The sequence below is a fragment of the Rhineura floridana genome, chromosome 7, assembly GCF_030035675.1.
Source record: "Rhineura floridana isolate rRhiFlo1 chromosome 7, rRhiFlo1.hap2, whole genome shotgun sequence".
NCBI lineage: Eukaryota > Metazoa > Chordata > Lepidosauria > Squamata > Rhineuridae > Rhineura > Rhineura floridana.
The window spans coordinates 134,267,619-134,287,329 of NC_084486.1; the positions used below are offsets into that span (position 1 = coordinate 134,267,619).

Here is a 19,711-nt window from a genome sequence, read left to right on the forward strand (position 1 = left end):
ATGCAGTAATGGCCACCAGCTTGGATGGCTTTAAAAGAAGATTAGACAAATTCATGGAGGACAGGGCTATCAATGGCTACTAGCCGTGATGGCTGTGCTCTGCCACCCTAGTCAGAGGCAGCATGCTTCTGAAAACCAGTTGCCGGAAGCCTCAGGAGGGGAGAGTGTTCTTGCACTCAGGTCCTGCTTGCGGGCTTCCCCCAGGCACCTGGTTGGCCACTGTGAGAACAGGATGCTGGACTAGATGGGCCACTGGCCTGATCCAGCAGGCTCTTCTTATGTTCTTATGTTCTTATGAGGGGCATGATGGGATGACTGAGATCCCACCATACGTCTCCCTGCTGCCTGTCTGCAAGTGTGTCTCCCATTGCACATGTATGTGTGTGCATATGTGTGAAAGAGAAAAAAAGGGGAGGGTGAAAGTGTGCACATGAATGTGTGCACACACATCTGAGTGTGCAGCCAACCACTGAATGCACTGAACTACTATTTCTAGGCTGAATGGGAGGAGGAGAAGGGGGAGAATGCAAGCCCAGAAGGAGGCTAGAGACATTTAGGTAGTGCTAAATCATGGTTTACTGTTACACCAAAACAAGGCCTTTGACTCCTTCGCACTAATCCCAGTCCCCAGCTCCCCTGTGAAGCATCCCATGGGATTGGCTACTAGATTCATGGCCTGGTGACCACCTTCCAGGAGCATCTGACCTGCTGCTACTGGAAACAGAATGCTGAAATCAATAGAGCTCAAGTCAATTCTTATGTTCTTTTTTTATCTATTTACGTATGTATTGAAATACTGATAATCCGCACTTTTGCAAAGTATATAAAGGAGGGTATACAACATGCAAAATATAATAAAATCAGTAAAAAAGATCAATAAAACATAATTAAATTAAAGATTGTAAATGCAAAGAATGACGATACTGGTAAAAACAATAAGAATATAAGATTAAGAGCATAAGAACAGTCCACTGGATCAGGCCGATGGATCATCTAGTCCAGCATGTTGTTCTCACAGTAGCCAACCAGATGCCTGCAGGAAGCCCACAAACAGGACCTGAGCTCCAGAGCATTTTCCCTTTCTACAGTTTCCAGCAACTGGTATTTAGAAGGATGCTGCCTCTGACCATGGAAGTTACTAATAGCTTTACCATCCATGTATTTGTCTAGTCCCCTTTTTAAAGCTATCCAAGTTGATGGCCATCACTGCCTCCTGTAGGAGCGAATTCCATAGTTTAATTCCATAGGTCAATTACAGTAATTAAAAACAATGCTGTATACTATCTTGATATCTTTGCTATTTCGGCACACAACAAGTAAAATTCACCATCAGTGCGGCAGTCTAAACTCATTTAAAGCAGGCTGTTACTGATGGTGTTAGCATGCTCATCCAATAAAAATGCACATTGTTGCAGTTGTTAACAAACAAGTTACTAACTCAAGATATTATTTGCAACAATAGTGTCCTTTAGGTAATCCAAAAGGACTATTTCTGGGTTAAATAAAAAGATATACACTGTTATCTCTTATTATATTGAGAACCCATTTCCAAATGGCCCCAGTCTTGATGCATGATCAGAAGAATTTTTTTAAGTCAGCATGTGAACAGTAACATCACCAATCACTGGTATACTGAAGAATACAGAAAGAGAGAGAGAGAAGTATTCAACTAACTTTTTGTGGTAGCACTAGAGTTAGTGCTAGCGCAATGGGATTCCCCCCTCTCCCCCCCATGCACCCTGCACTGTCCCCCAAATATGTTCTGCATGGTTGGGGTAAACCCCAGGACAGATTTAGGGGGGCATGCAGGGGAGGAGAGGGGAGGATTGTTCCATCGCACAAGGATAAATCCTTGCACTAGTGGAACAATTACCTTAGTGGTACACTGAATACAACCCATATGTTTTAGTCTTTGATACCTAAAAGCATACCAGCAAAACAACCTATGTTTTAGTCTTTTGATACCTCAAATCACACCAGCATAACTGTGCTTTAACATTTCTTTGAGTTAACACTGATCAACTGTCTTCTGACATTTTTTTCCAAATCCACAGTCATTCCTCTAAAAAGAAATAATTGTCCCAATATCTCTCTCCCATTTATGTCTATAATTGGCCACCATGTCATGTCTAATTTTAACAAAAGTGGATACATTTTCCTCACTAGGCATTTCAACTTAATAGATATAATTAAGCACTCAAATTCTGTATTTCCTTGAATTAATATATGCTTGTGGGGGGAAAAGAGTATGTACAGTATTTATGACAATACTGAGTAACAGGTGATGTAATGTCACCCATTTTATTAACCACTTTTATGTGTAATAAAAGGATATTTATTAGATTTCAAATAGCAGAGTCTAAATAGATTACAATCATTAGATCATACTGAATGAATATATCCCCTAACAAATTTGGAAAATATAGTTGTCCATTATTTTTTAAAAAAATTGATGAGGGGGAAGATGTTAGCAAAGTCACTTAAATAATGCAGAGAGAATCCAGTGAAAAAACTCCTGATAACACTTTACTGAGCAAACTGAACAAAAACAATATATAGTTTGAGGAGAAAGGAACAGAGAAGTGTTGGCTTTCTTAGTTCAGACTTCCTACATAGCTGGGAAACATACAATGAAACATACAGAGGGAAACCCCTTCAGAACTACACAGCCAAACAGAGCACATGCTACTTCTCACTATAAAGGCAGCACAGGAGGAGGCGAGGCTTATGGAGACTACTTTTCTACTGCCATAGGAGACAATCGTTAGGAGGTGATCTCCTGATATATGTGTATATCACTTGAGGATTTGAAGATTATCTGTCAGAGTTTGAGGAAGGCCTGCATGCAGGCTTCCCACAGCCATATGGTAGGCCACTGTGAGAACAGGATGGGCCTTTGACCTGATCCAGCAGGGCTCTTATGCTCTTTAAGGCCTTTCGCTCACACACACAAACAGAGTAAGGGGAGATTCTGTGAAGGAACAGCATGTTGCTTTTGGAACAGGCCAATGCAGAGAATGAGACCACATCCACACCATACATTTATTCCACTATTATTCCACTATTAATAGTTCTGGCTTCCCCCAAAGGATCCTGGGAAGTATCTTTTGTAAAGGGTGCTGACAGTTGTGAGGAGACCCCATTCACAGAGCTACAACTGTCAGAGTTCCCTGGGAAGAAGGATTAACTGTTAAACCACTCCGGCAACTGTAGCTCTGTGAGGAGAAGCCTCCTAACAACTCTCAGCACCCTTCTGAGACTACCCTTCCCAGCATTCTTTGGAGGAAGCCATGACTGTGGAGTAAATGTATGCTATAAATGTGGCCTGAGTTAAAGGTAAAGCCACATCTGCTGCCTTGTAAAAATGCCTGCTGTTTGCCTTCATTTGTGCTCCACTTGTATATATACAAATGAAGATCAGGGCCTGGGATTTACTCTTTAATTTACTGTTAAGTCTTCAGGGCTCTGTCAGTCAAAAGGAACCAAACCCAACCAGCATTACCCTGGAACATGTCACCACTCTGGGAAGCAGGGAGTGTATAATAATGGTTAAACTCGGATGTGCTCGTCCCCAGAGCATTTACAGGTCTTCTGTTCCCACACGTACCCCACCAAACATAAACATGCTTGGGAGTCCACAGAACAGTCTTCTCTCCTCTTCTGTCTGTTTAGACAGATGGTTTCTCAGCGATTAGAGTACCTCTGAAATGCAGGCAGAGTGGGTGAGTTGTCTGACAAATGAAGAGCAAGGCCTGGGATTTGATTATATAATTTTTCACTTATGTCGTTTCATCTGCTTTTAATTGAGAGAAAACACCCACAACATTCTGGGGCGTTTGGGGGAGAGAACGGTGCGTTTGGGAAAGCGTTGAAACTAGAAGCAAGTTGGACAATAATCTTGAATCTCACATTTATATAACTTGAGTCGTGTGGGCAGCGAGTGCTGGAGATATCCCCCCTTCTTCTTCATAACTTAAGTAGAATCTGTCTCTGCAGCATTCTGCCAGCAGTTGCTACCTACTTCACCAGCCTCAGCACGGCAGCCAGCAACAAAGTTGTGGAAAGGAGAGAGGTCGTGTGTGTGTGTGTGTCTGTGTCACACCACAACCCAGGGAGATAAGACAGAGAATACATACAGTAAGCCAATACTTGGCAGACTTTGCTGTCTAAGCTAGCTTGAATTAAAGAGAGCATTGTTCCTCTATCAAAAAATCAAAGTAAAACTATTCAGGTATTCTAACAACGGTTTTCAAACTATGTTCTGGGGAAGGGCTGTAGCTTAGTGGTACGTAGGAACATGGGAACAATGTTCCCATGTAGGAACGTTCAATGTTCAATGTAGGAACAATGGTCCTATACCGAGTCAGGCCATTGGTTCATCTAGCTCAGTATTATCTACCCTGTCTGGCATTGGCTCTCTCCAGGGTTTTAGAAAGGGGATATACGCAAAGCAGATGCTCTACCACTGAGATATGGTCCTTCCCAGGACAGGGACATGCAAAGGGGCTGCCCCCTGAGACCTTGTTTATGACCCCCAGGTTAGAGGAATGCATGCTGCTTGGTGGGAGTGTGTGAAAGGAAAGTTACTGGCCGCCACGCAGGGTGAGAGCCCACAGTAACAGCGGAGCATAAGGCCCTTCTGGGTGAGAGACACAGTAGGAGATTCTGCACAACCCCAGGTGAGAGTTGGGATTGGGCCCTTGGACGTTTGAGGATAGTCTCAGAACCAAATCAATGGACACAAGTGCACCATCTGGAACACGTGGTGCTTTGTTATGCTACTACTCTTTGTGTGTGTGTGCGTTTAAGACAGTGGTTCCCAAATTGTTTTTCCCCACTGGCTCTTGAAAATTGCTGAAGATCTTGGCGGATCACTTAACAATTTTTCTGCCTTCTGTAGCAATTGAAATGCACAGTGACAGATGCTGTATGATTTTTAATTGTATTTTTATTGCTTCTTTTATTTCTTATATTGTATTTTATTGTATTACGGTTTACTTTCCCCAGGCTTCAAGTTGTAATACAATAAAATAAGTATAAGAAATAAAAAGCAATAAAGGTACAATTAAAAATCAATACAAATATTTAGTGTAGACATGCCACAGATCACCTGAATGAAGCTCACGGACCACTAGTGGTTCATGGACCATAGTTTGGGAACCCCTGATCCAAACTATTTAATTAGGCAATCTTATTTGTATTGTTTTATATACTGTGTGAATCAACACCCCCTCTTACTTATTACTACACTGGGTTGTATCTGACTAGGTTCTACTCAGAGTACACCCACAGAATTCAGCAGACTTAAGTGAGCCATTAATTGTAATGGGCCGACTCCTCTGAATACAACTAAGGCCGGATACAACCCAATTATTATTTCTAATGAGTTGTATTCAGGTAAGTCCTACTCAAAGTAGACCCGCTGAAATTACATTAGCCGTGTCTATTGACTTCATTGGGTCTACTCTGAGTAAGACTAGCACTGAATACCACCCAATACATTTTTGAATTTCTATACTTATTATTCATTTGCTATGTTGTGAGTAGGGATGAAATGACCTGTCAATTTCTGCATCAATTTGTGATTTTTTTTAAAAAAGTCCTCATGAAAATTTATCCTAATACATACATTCTTGTATGCCATTCTAACGTACACATTTTTGCTAGCAATTTATTCTAATATAATGCATTTTTGTATGTTATTTTCACTAATACGTTCATTTTGTGCACACTTTCCCCTAATATATGCATTTCTGTAAACACTGCTTGGTTGGAGAACTGCATTGCAAAATTCAGACAAGTGTGAATGTCAAAGAATGGCTGTGTTTTGGTTCTCATATTGTTTTTGAAAGTGCAAATTTGATAAATTCAGCTTTAAATGTGAACTGAATCAAATTTCTCTCCAGTGCGAGCCACTCTGGGCATCATTTTGTGGGGGAAGTGGCATACAAATAAGCAGATGAGATGATGTTGATGATGATGCTTTTCATGCAAAAGATCCCAGACTCAATCCCAGACATCTCCAAACAGGGCTGGGAGAATGGGGGCGGGAACCTCCTGCTTAAAACTCTTTGAGATCCGCTTCCAGTCAGTGTAGGCAAAACTGACCTAGAGAGATCAACAGTCTGATTTGGTATTCTTGACTGTTCCTGTGAATACTATGGATCCTTATATGTTTATCAGGGGTTTCTCAGTGGGAAGGTCATTAATGGTTGATGAGCTTCTATGAAAGACAGCTGGCTCATCACTACCTATCTGGAGGGTACAGCCACATAACATGTGTGAGCTTTAAGGCACATTCTCAGTTCCTGTGGGGCAACAATGAGGCCCAATAGGATTGGTCAATGCTCCAAGTAAACTGGCCTTGCATCCTGAACATTCCCTAGAATCCTCTGCAAATGCACAGAGGTTCCATGGTAGATGTAGAGAGGATCCTCTGTAGATAAGGTGATGGAGAAAGAGTTCCCTGAAGATAGCAGTTTCCAGTCTAACTTAATATTGAATTCTGTGGCCTGCATCTGTGTGCAACATGCTTAAAAAACTAACGTAAGGGAAGCTCTGGCAGGACTGTTACCAACCCATAGCACACTCAAGTAAGGGATCTAGGAGGAGCCTTGACTGCAGTGTACAGCAGTACGTGAACTCTCCAGCCCCACTCCTGTTGTGCTTATGTTGGGATGAAACTAGCTTAATTACCATGGCAGCACCGAAGGCTTCAGGTGTGCATTTCCAGAGCTCTGCTTGGGGCTGCTGTTATTGATGGACAGACAATCTGCCTGCCCAGATTGGTTATTGTCAGTGCTGAGCACAATTCCAGGCCCACATTCCTGAACTCCCTGGCACCACTACATTAAGCACATCATAGCTGGGGCCAGTGTACTTACATTGGTGGTGCTGGCAGGTTCAGATGTACCTCCAAAGCTCTGATCAGCACTGCCACCATGGGCAATAGTCAGAAGCCACAGGAGAGGCAGAGAGATGGAAATGGGAGGCATTAACAACAGCTTTGCCAGGAATCCCTGGAACCTGGTTCCAGGCCTGGGCTGTGGCTGTTTCAAAGATGTGACGCTCCTGTTTCCTGGACCGGGATACCCCAGCAACAGTGGTACACACTCAAATAACCTCCCGTTTAGACTACTGCAAAGTGTTTTACAAGGGCTTTCCTTGAAGATGGTGTAGAATACAGCCTCCGTCATCCAGAAAATACATTTCCTCATTTAGTTATCACATGTGCATATTTCTATTGCTGTATATCTCACTACCTACATATTGAAGTTCCCAGAATGTCATACCCACTAGCAAAACACTGAGTCTCAGTTTCCAGTCAAGTCACCATGTAAGGGCCAAACAAAACGTGATGCAGAAGATCCATTATGAGAATGGCCTACTTCATTTATTTGTTTACTCATAAGTGTTTCAGGCAATGCTGCTGTTTTGAAGTTTGGAGAACCAACATCCTGAGAACGGGAATTGAAGTTTTCCTTGCATGTTCTTTCTTCAGTGTAAATTCTCCCCCTTCCCCCAAGCTGCAATTTTATTTATTACATTCTATCCTGCCTTTACTTCAAGGAGCTCAAAGTGGCAAACATGATTCTTCCCTGCTCCATTTTATCCTCACAACAACTATGGGTTGCAGTCAACTAGGTCCTACTCAGAGTAGACCTACTGAAATTAATGAACCTAAGTTAGCCATGTTTGTTAACTTCAGTGGGTCTGCTCTGTGTAAGACTAGCAGTGATTTCCACCCTTTGGGTTGTATCTCATTATTTAATGTCAGTGGTCTACTCTGAGTAGGATCTAGCTAACTACAACCCACAGTTTGGTAGATGAGGCTGAGCGACAGTGATTAGCTCAAGGTCACCCACTGAGATTCATGGCTATGTGAGGATCAGAACCCTGGTCTCCCAGGTCCTAGGCCAACATTCTACCACTGCACCACACTGACTCTCCAGTAAAGGGCAGGTGCAGATGCTGCATCTAGATGTTTTTCTCCCTCCACAGCTAACAGGACCTTTGGGGACAGAGTTTATCTCAAATGGAGAAAAGGGCTAGAGAGGAAAAGGGTTAAATACCCGCTCCCAGAGTGCTACTACCTAGATCTTCAAAACAGCCTCATGGAGCTGCGAAGTAGCAAACAACAAAATGCAGGCAATCCTTGTCACAGATCACCTACATCATGTCTGCCAAAAAATGAGGTAGACATCACTGGGCAAGCCTGCATAGTAGGCACAACCACAGCTTGGGAACCCAGCAACACCATCCATCATTCTGACTGCCCATTTCTATACACTTTGACACGAGGCCCATTTGTTCAACAGGATTTATTTTCTGTTATATATGTTTGGGATGGTAGTCTGGCAGGCACAACAGGACATGAGAGTTGTGATGAAAATGGGATATTGGTTGGACACTATGATTGATCGCCACCACAAAGCAGAGTATCAAGCATAGTCATTTGCTTGAGCAGAAACCTCCGATTTGGCTTCAAAAGCTCAGTTCAGGTGAAATTCAGAGGCAACTCTTGCTATGACCATTCTTTAGAACAGGGGTGGGGAACCGTTTTCAGCTGGAGAGCCACATTCCATTCAGGGCAGCCTTTTGACGGGGCCCATACCAATGGGGGAGCAGGGTCAGAGATAAAAGTGGGCGGAGCAATGAATGCGACTTTTACCTTTGTACATTTGGCAACTTTCCAGTCATGCAAACATCAAAGGTGTCTACTACACAATCTCTCCCCCGCCATCCAGCTCTCCATCCAAGCAAGCAAGAGGCATGATCGCAGTTCAGTGACTAATTTCAGCCGGCAAAAGCATTCAAGGAGGGCTGGTGAGGGCCACGTCTTGAAGGCCACATTGAGTATGTTGCTGTATGTATGTAATGAATATGGTACACCTTTCTTCAGGGTCTACTGCCCCTTTGGCTTAGTGGCTGGTCTGAGTGGTCATGAGAAACACATTAATAATCTCTATTTCATAATTCTAATCATTCCAAGATAGCGTATTTCATTTTTTTTATAATGATGAATAGACTTCCAACCAAGAACAGCTTTCAGGAGGGAGGTACTTAACTCTTCTCCCGCCTCCAGCTGTTTTCCCCAAACACCACACCTGTATTTGGGGTTGCAATTCAAGTGTGGAACTCCTGCTGGAAGAAAGGCAATGAAATCACCTCTCCCTGTCCCCCAAGCATATTAAATTAATTGTGATATTTAAGCAGCACAATTCTAGCAGCTGGTACTCACGGGAACTACATACATTAGTGCAATTCTTTCCCTGCTTGAATCCTATTAAATTAGTTCTGGAAGGAGGAGAGTATTAGACACTTTAAAAGGAGGAACTTAAAACTCCTGAGAAGAAAAAAATTATCTTCAAGAATCTCCCAGGGGGTGTCCAAAACTCTTGCAGGGGGTGTCCAAAACTCTTTTCTCAGTGGATTTTTTTTTTTACTCAGGTATGAATACTTAGGTACCAAATGTGGTACAAAGGCCATGTGCATAATTTTTTGTGGGGTGGACCATATTTATTTGAGGAGTGGGATTGGGGGAAAGTTCAGTTCAGTTCACATTTAAAGGGAAAACATATCTACTTTGCACTTCCTGAAACAACCCAAAACCCAAAACACAGCCATCCTTTGAAATCTGCATTTCTCCGGGAAAGTATAATATAAAGGGGAACTGCATGCAAAAAACTGTACTAGGAAAAATTGCATAGAAAAATGTGCATATTAGGATAAATTTGCTCTAGAATGCTGATGAATTTTCATGAAAATGTCTTTTAAAAAATTGCAAACTAAGGTGGAAATCCAAAACTGAACTTGTTTGGAAAAATGAGAAACCGAGAGAAAACAAAATTGACAGATTTGCCCTTCCCCATTTGTGTGTATATATGCAAAGTGACACACTTATCAAACAATACATACACCCTTCATACTTGACAGACAATATTTTGTACCTGGGTGCCCACACTTTACACACACACCTCACAAAGATATAAAAATATTTGTAACAATAAAAAAATCCTTATAAAATGCTAGAAACCAGGGTCATCTAATGAAGCTGCAAGGAGGGAGATTCAGGACAGACAAGATGAAGTAAGTTTTCCACGCAGTACATAGTTAAACTATGAAATTCACTTCCACAAGGTGTGGTGATGGTCACTGACTTAGGTGGCTTCAGAAGGGGATTAGACAAATTGATGGAGTATAATGTTGCCAATGAAAGCCGATGTGGTGTAGTGGTTAAGGTGTTGGAGACCAGGGTTCGAATCCCCACACAGCCATGAAGCTCACTGGGTGACCTTGGGCCAGTCACTGCCTCTCAGCCTCAGAGGAAGGCAATGGTAAAACCACCTCTGAATACAGCTTACCATGAAAACCCTATTCATAGGGTCACCATAAGTCAGAATCAACCTGAAGGCAATCCATTTCATTTTTTCAACTTTGTCAATGGCTACTGGCCATCATGGCCAGTGTCAGACGCAGCCTGCCACAGGAGGCAGCCACAGGAGGGAAGAGTAGTCTTGAACTCAGGTCCTTCTTCTGGCTTCCCCAGAGGCATCTGGCTGGCTACTGTGAGAACAAGATGCTAGACTAGATGGGCCACTGGCCTGATCCAGCTGGGGTCTTCTTACATTCTTAAAAACACAACTAATAAAAGCAGCATGTCCACACACACATATACATACACAAGCGGGACACATGTGTAAATAATAAAAAGCCTTCCCTGAATAAAATGCCCTCAAAGTATGTTTAAAATAAAGGAAGGCAGTTCCCTAATTTAAGTCCTGCTACAAAAAAAGGCAGAAACATTCATTCACACATTACACTCCTGTCTCTGACTCCAAGGTGATACCCAGTATGAACCCTGACACAGTGGTGGATGGCGGCTCCATGTCAGTGGGGCAATGTAATCCACTTTGAGTTTTAGTCTGAACTTTCAACCCCTTGCGCAGCTCCTTGAAAGTTCAGTCTAAAACCCAGAGAAGATTACTGCCCCCTGACATGGAGCCCCCAGCCCCCAATGTCCTGACATAGGAGATATGGATTGACTTGGTTGAAATCTCAGTGTCTACTTTCCAATGGTCTTGTGTGAGCAATAGCCTCTTTCCTCCCCAGGACTGTCTTCTGATTCAGGGAAATTTTCTACAATATCCTTTCTTGATCTTTAGTGTCCACATATATCATTGCATTATTAAAACTAATGAGGAGAGAAATATTCAAATGCAAACACCCACAGAACTAAAAAGGTTTATGGAGCAAAAAAAAAAAAAAGCACCATCTCATCCATCCCCAGGTGCTCTCTTCACTCTTCTTTTGAGGTGACAGGATGCCCAGAGAATATGCAAGAAGTGGTTATAAAGCAATAGCACCAGATGCTTTTGCACATGAGGGCATTCTTTTAAGTATGCACCAATGGTGTTTTAAGTGTACAAACACAAAGTGTGAATGCATCAAATGCGTTTTGCAAACACATGTAACATCCAGGTAAATGTGCAGTGGAGAAGAACACTACTAAGAAACCCTACTGGGTTACTCACTAGCCCATCTGCCCTACAAGGAAATTCCTTGTGGACCTCAAAAACCCTGAACAGAACCCATCTGCTGAATCTCCCCCAAGGGCCACTGTACTAAAGCAATTTTGCGAAGACAGGTTTCTCCTGCATACGTAGGTACACCCACTCTGGAATTTTAGGCTATGCTAAGGTATGTTGACTTTACTTTAAGACTGCTGGTTATGTTATAAGCTGCAAGCAATCCAGGGGAATAGGGTCAAAATAGATTAGCTTCATGCAAATCCAATTCAAAAACTATATCCAAAGAAGGCAAGTGAGACAGAGAGAATGCATCAGATTTTTTACCATAAGGTGAAGGCTTAATGCTTCAATTTAAATGTGCTAGCACACATCATACGATTTTAGCCATCTTTTTAAAAAAAAAAAAAAAAACCGCCAGCTCTACGTGGCTGACAATGTTTTGCTGTCCTTAACTGTAGACATCTCTACATTCATCCATCCCATTGTAACAGCATCAATGGCTCTATACTGCATTTTTAATTTTAATGTTACTGTAAGCCACCCTGCGAACTTGTTGAAGGACGGAGTATAAATCCCTATTTTTTTTTAAAAAAAATGCCAGTGCTCTCAAGGGCAAGAATTCAGCTTTCATATATTTATTTCACATATATTTTCTTAATGCAAGGATCTGCGAAACCAACATTTTCTAAGAACTGTTAAGTTCGAATTTTTTTAAAAAAAGCCCTTCATACCCTCTAAAGATCATACTGAGCGAAAGCAGAAGTGCCAGTAAGCAACCTATTTTTATTTTTACAAATAGCACAGTCTTTTTGTATAGGTAAACATTCTGCTTGCATCCCACATTTAGTCCCTGACATCTCCAGGAAGGGCTGGGAATCTCCACCGTCAGAAATTCTAAAGAGCCACTGCCAGTCAGTGTAGACAATACTAAGTGTAAGATTCAGCATAAGAGAGCTTCCTATGTTCCACTCAGTTGTGCACAGCCTGCCCACGATGTGCAGGAACACACGACATGACCGTGGCTGAGAACGAAGGTAAGGATGAGCCGCAGCTCAGTGGAAGAGCATCTGCTTTTCATGCAAAAGGCCCCACATTCAATCCCTGCCATTTCCAGGTAGGGCTGGGAGAGAATCCTGCCTGAAATCCTGAACAGCCGCTGCTAGTCAGTGTAGGCAGTACTGAGCTAAATGGACCAATGGGTTCGATTCAGCATAAGGCAGTATCCTATGTTCCTATGTGATGCTGCTGCCCATGGCACCCTGTGCAGGCACTGCCCTCCACATGCATCAGCTTCTCTCCTGCCGCTCCCAAACAGCAAGTGTTGTGTCTGAGTTCTCCAACTACAGTTTACGCAAACAGCAACTTGCAGGGAGGATTGTCTTTAAGAAAACGTCATGCTCCAGCACTGGAGACATTCAAAAGGCAGCTGGATAGCCACCTGTCCGGTATGCTTTAACTTGGATTCCTACACTGAGCAGGGGGTTGGAACTGATGGCCTTATAGGCCCCTTCCAGCTTCAAATGATTCAATGAGGAAATGAATTAAACTCCCCTGCCACAGGACCATAGCCCTGATCTGAATCCCCCCCCCATAGCTGCAGCTTCTTTTTACAAAAAATGTAAAGATCTGACCAGGGAACTCTGTCATCCGTTCCAGCTTGGCCCTTCCCCAGAGCCAAGCAAGGATGTTATCCCAGTTGGACAACAGAGAGGTTCACATTCATGAATGATGTAATCTTTGCATGAAGGATGGTGACCAAAATGCTTTGTTGAGAACCAATTCTAACACGCACCATGCATGAGGAAAGCCCACCAGAACTTTGCAACTGCTCCCGGGTCTGGCCTCTAGAGCTCCCTGCTTTGTGCGAAACCTGGGCTGGAACCACTCCAGTCTATGGTGAACCAGAACACATAAACCACTGACTGGATTTTCTTAACATCACAATTCACTAGATTGTGAGCAACAATTTTATTTGAAGGATAACAAGATCCTTTTGGCTTATTGGCTCGGGGTTACAACTCAGTCACAAAGCAGATGTCTGGCAAATAGAAAGATCCAGGTTCAAGCCTGGGCAGCTCCTGTTCAAGCAATTCATGTGAAGCAAGCCTGGGAAAGACGTAAGCTGCATATATGCCATACATTTAAAACACATTTATTTATTTATTACATATATACCACACTTCTTTTCATGAAACCCAAGGCGGCTTACATATTGTTCCCAGGCTGTCTCCCATCCAGGCACTGACCAGACCTCACCCTGCTTGGCTTTATGTGTCTTCAGACCATAGCCTGGGACCACATGACTTCCCCCAAAGAATCCTGGCAACTGTAGCTTACCCCTCACAGAGCTACAATTCCCAGCACCCTTGACTAATGACAGTTCCCAGGAGTCTTTCTATGCAGGCTTTATTAGCCCCAAACTCCTCCAAGTCACCCTGGCAAACCTGGGCGGTTCCCTTGGATGGAGAGAAATTCCAGGTTCAATAAAAACAAGAGATAAAGTTAAGCTAACTCTTGGGCTCTCTTTTTTCAAAAGTGCTATTAAAGGAATGGCATGCAAGTAATTTAATAAGTATATTGCTCTGTGCTCTGTGTGCAATGTGGAGACACCAGAAGAGAAAAGAATGCTTAAGTGATTATACATTTTCTGACAAATATATATTTTTAAACAACAAACCCTACTACTTTAGCCAACTCCCTGCTAGGTCAATTAACTCGGGCCCAATTCCCACATGGTTGATGCTCACAGGGTGGCAGTCCTGAAGGGATCCCATGAGAAAATGGTTTGAATCTAGTTTTCCCCTGATGAAGAGCTAATAAAAGCTCAACCCAGATTGTTTTTGCCATTTTTATTTGCTTCAGATCTTTATGAATTGGCTGCTCTTGTAATTCTCCTGGAGGTGAATGTGTTAGCAGAAAACACTAGAAACATAGGAGCATGCTCACATCCTCCTCCTCCACATAGATATAAAACTAACTCAATTCAACATAACTTCTCCACGAGCATGTATGCATGTGTATATGCATGCACGCCCACACAAAACCAGTTTTACACAGGAATCAGTCCCAGGTCTTGCTCTCAAGAGGTCTGCTCACAAGTGAGATACATGGGTATATGCCAACTTGGCTAAAAGCAGTGGATTTGCAAATAGGCCTACACATCCCATTGTGTCAAGAACTGATGTGCTCACATTAGGAGTCTTTCAGGGAAAACACTATTTCATGACTCGTAGATCACTGTATGGTGGAATAAACCTGAAGTCACTAACACCACAGACCTGAATGATCTAATCTAATCATTATCCATTATATTGCTCTAAGATCCAGTGCTATACCTCAACCTTGACAATTTTATTGGCATTAAATATCCAGTCTTTACCCAACAAAATGCTTTGGGTAGCTTACATAGTTCTTCTCCCCATTAGCCTATTTTATGCTCTTAACAACATTGTGAGGTAGGTTCACTGAGGTCTCCAAGGTAACTAAGTGTGCTTCATGGCTGAACGAGGATTTGAACCTGGGTCTCCCTGGTTCTAGTCTGACATTCTAACCACTAGAGCACACTGAGGGAGGCTTCTAGGTGCTCATTCTATGCTTATAGATTGTCGCCCTTCCAGAACATGAGATGCCATCTGGATCAGTCCAAATGGCCATCTAGTCCAGCATCCTGTTCTCACAGTGGCAAACCAGACGCCTATGAAAACCCCATAAGAAGCACTAGAGCACAACAGCACTCTCTCTACCTGCGATTCCCAGCAACTGGTATTCAGAGACATACTGCCTCCAACACTGGAAGACGTACACAGCCATATAGCATCTCCAGCCATTAGGGGTTGGAACTTGCCAGCGCTTGGACCTGAGTGCCCAACACGTGGTGCACATTTTTCCAGCACAGAGCAACTTGTGGATACCCAAGTGACCACTTATAATGCCATCAAGAATGTCTGTCAGACTTCGTACTGTGGTTGCCCACTTGAGATATCCTTGTCTGACAAAGATCCCTGTGGATTTTTAATCACAAAAGTTGATTTCAGTAAGAGTAATTCCCCATTGTCCATTTGTTGTCTGAAAATATACAGAAGTTTCTGATCTATACATTCACCCACTACACAGCTTCTAATAAACTCATTATTTAATCTTTAAGAGGCAAGTCCTTTACAAAAGTGCTAAGAGCTCTCTTTCTCTCTTGTTTTCTAAACTTCTGGGGTACTCAGCTGGGAGTAAAACCAAATCAAAAATGAAGTGAAAACTGGTAAGAAAAGTCACTTTAAAACTGTCAGGTGATTCTCTTTCAGAGGAAACTTCCATTTTCAATCCTTTAAAAATTCATTAAAAGCAACCCCTTCTTTTCTTTTTTTTAAAAAAGACAAAGTCATCCCCCTCCCTTTTAGCAGACAGAAAGCTGAATATTTGACATACGATCGGCAACTCCATGTTAGCGTGGCAACAAGCAGAAAGAATCAACACGGCGTTTGACATTTATGCGTCAAAGTTTGAGGTTTACTAACCTTGTGCCCCAGGAGAGGGAGGTGCCCCATTGTCCTGTTTTCCTTTCTTTCAAAAAAAACCCAATAACTCCTTCTGTGTTAAGGTAAATGCCTGTGCCAGTGCTCAGGAAAAGCACCATTAAGCACAGAGGGACTCTCCATACACTGGAAAACAGCGTCTTGCTAAGTACTTCTTCAGTTCAAGGATCTCGAGCTGGTTCCACAGAGGCAGTTTAAGGGAAAATGCAGCCCATGAGATCTTTCAGCCTATGAACAAGCTAATCAAAGGAAAACCACTCCCCTTATGCCAAGTAAGAAAGGGAGGGAGAGAGGGAGAGAGTCACAGAATGAATTAGCTAATTAAGCTCTCTATGCTTTGCTACTATGCACTTTCTCTTAAAACCCAGGCAAAGCAACAAAAACACATTGGAATGTTACAGGTAGATGAACCCAACATAATTTAATTGGAGATATATTCAGCTACAGTTTGTACCAAAATCTCTTCAGAATAATCACGATGACCTATAAGGTGCGAGATGGCACATTTCTGCAGCGTGTTTGTCCCTTTAGACATCTACAGTGTGTGATGGGAAATATTATGTTATTCATTCCTCTTTATTTTAACCATTTTCAAAAGTCAAGTGATTTACAATGAAAACCCTGCAATTTTCAATGCTTGTTCAACTTCGCTTTCTTCAGAATAGCTTGCTGTGCCTCTTATCATATCAGTTTAAACACTCTGGGCTTATTATCCAAATGACAAATAGAAAGAAGGGGGAGAAACCTATAAAAGGATTTAATGTAATTTTAAATTGCATTTTCTGCTCAACACATTCCTCAACAAAGCAACAAAATCGTAATATAGGTACAAAATTCATATCTTTCTTACAACAAGCACATGCAGCAGAGATGACTATTACCGTGCTAGGAGTTCAGATTTAAGCTGCAATCCTCAGCACATGTATAATAAAAACCACTAAATTCCCAGCAGTCCCTTGGAAATGGAAGCGTGCATCGGATTGCAGCCTTATTTGGAAGCACGTTTCATTAAGTACCAGGGGACTTATATAAAGACACTTGAGCCTCACTCACTCACTCTCTCAACATAAGGTGCTTCCACAACAAATAGAAAACCTGTAGTCCCCAAATACTGATTACCAGTAAAGTCTGAAATATATTTCAATTCTAATGACTGAAATGTCCATTATTGTGCTGACAGGTTGACCGTTTTTTAGTGCTGCTCTTGCTGTTTTATCTTTCTAGGTTTTGCTGTTTTTTCCTCTGTTCAGTTATGCTGCTTTTAATGTTTTACTGTATCTTGCTTTTATTTGTTTTATATGCTGTAGTAACAAAAAAGTCACCTCCTCTTTCTTTCTCTTTAAGTTAGGGGCAGGATCCTGTGCCCCTCTAACTCCCATCAGTCCCAACCAACATGGCCAATAGTTAGGGATTGTGGGAGTTGCAGTCCTGCAACAACTGGAGGGCCACAGATTCCCCAACCCTGCTTTAAGCTCTGCATCACCATGCTTCTCTATGCCCAGAAGTTCTCCAAGCCATAATCAAGGAGAGATCCTCCTCAGAATATACAAAGGGATGTTTTCTCCTATCTGGCAAAGAGGAAGGGAGGCTTAAGGTCATATCCACACCATACATTTAAAGCACATGGCTTCCCCCAACCATTCCTGGGAACTGTAGTTTGTTAAGGGAGGTGTGAATTGTAGCTCTGTGAGAGGTAAAGTACAGTTTCCAGGATTCTTTGGAGGAAGCTCTGGCTGTTAAAAGTGGTGTAAATGTGCTTTAAATGAATGGTGTGGATATGCCCATATCCCCAATCACACCTTTTAAAACTACTTCCATGAACTCGTGTGTATACATACGAGGAACCAGGACCCTATCTAACTGGTTGCTTGCTTTTCCCTCATGCCAACCCCTCTTTTCCTGGAAAGCAAAGTGAAAACGGTTAGTTTTTATCCTGCTATTGTTTTCATTTGGCCTGCAAAGGCTTTGCTTGCTCCCTGCCAGAATGGTACCCATTCCTTTGGCATGAGCAAGGATGCTGCATGTGTACATGCAAATTACTGAAACTAATGGTAAGGCCCCTTCACACTGTTTTCTTCTTTTTATTTATTTGTAACATGTCACTGACATAATAATAGTGCATTAGTGGTGGATTTATAATGGACCGTCCACACATCATTTCTCTTTATTAGTTGTTCTGCAATGCTTCCCCAATGTTATCACATTATTACCATCTAGACGGGCACTACAATGCAACAAAGGCAGGCAAATAAACTGACATCTGGAACATCTGTAGTATAAAATGTTACACAATTTCAGCAGGAAGCTGCAGGATGCACACTGATTGGAAACAAAGCAGTGTGTCCACCAAGAACCTTTTGCAAGGATTGTGTATAACCGAATCATCATGAATGCACAATAAAAAGGATATCTGGAAGGGCCCCCAGGTTTTATATCAAATGTAAGGATCAGTCAGAAAACTCCATTAATTTGCTTTCAGTGCAAATTCTATTTCAATCACTTACTTTACTCTCGCATTTTTAATAAACATCTTAAAATTAGAAACCTGGAGTTGAGTAAGGAGCTTTCACACGGACTATCTCACCCACGCTGCCTGTCTTGCCTAATGCGTCTTAACTGCTAGGAGAACTTACAGAAGTATTAACATTATAAAACAGTTTTTTAAAAAAGATAATCAACAGTGTGCCCACAACAGTAGTTCAGTAGATTAAAACCAATACAATAAAACAGCCATCTATAAACCAAAACCATTTTTTAAAAGGAAGGTTTTGACTCCTTTCCAGAACATCATTCAAGAGGGGTTGAAATGGACATTCCTTGGGAGGGAGTTCCAGAGCCTAGATTCCATTTTCATGTGTTCAAAGGGATTAAAACTAGTTGCCATTGTGGTGCCCATGGGTGCAAAAGTGCACTCAGAGGCCTTCCTTGGTACACACACAGGTTCTTCTCCCCCATCTCCCCTCACTGCTGAAATTAGACATTCCACTGTCGTTAATAGAATAGGTTATGGCGTGGGCTTGGTTGCAGTCTGTGTAGTGCCTACAACATTTTCTCTGGTTTGCAAATGTGCCCAAGGGCCCAAAATGTTGGTGACTCCAGATTAAAATGTGGAAGGCAGTGGTGCAATCTGTGTAAATTACACATTGGACATCTCTAAGTGGTCCCTTCTAGCAAGGAAGGCAGAAACTAGAGAACCTTTTAATAACCATCGTTGTTTCTTTTCTTGTTCTTTGGAAACAGGCTAAAGATAGCCACACCTTCAGTAGAATGTGAAGGTTCGCAGCTTCCTGTTCTATGCCCTTCAATAATCTTTAAGAGCAACTGGAATTTGCAATGGTAGCCCAGAAGGTAAGCTTGAAAGTGGGGCACAGCTACACATGCAACAGGATGGAGGGGTGGGTTCAAAGGCTGGCCCTACCATTTGGCAGTATGAGGCAGCTGCCTCAATCAGCAAACGCTGAAAGGCATGGAACAGATAGAGCTGTGTTTATCATGCACTCTGAAGGGGGAAAGAGACAAATCATTGTCAGCTCTCCTAAGACTCACTTAGGTAAGTCTGCTCAGGTGCAATGGAGGACTCTGGTTATCAGTGGCAAATGTAATTGCCAGTCTGTTTTGGGTTTTGTACATGGAATGGGGGAAGTACCATCTTGT

At 42.3% G+C, this 19,711-nt stretch overlaps 1 protein-coding gene across 3 annotated transcripts in view; it reads right to left on the reverse strand.

The window, feature by feature from the left end:
• PLD1 (phospholipase D1) overlaps positions 1-19,711 on the reverse strand; it is a 201,921-nt gene that overhangs the window by 150,795 nt on the left and 31,415 nt on the right. The window contains exon 1 of one of the 3 annotated variants that reach the window (XM_061637318.1): positions 16,040-16,254. The exons of the other annotated variants lie outside the window; for them this stretch is intronic. The gene's annotated coding sequence lies outside the window, so the exon portion shown is untranslated. Of the gene's footprint in view, positions 1-16,039; positions 16,255-19,711 lie in introns of those variants that run through there. 3 annotated transcript variants of the gene reach the window in all.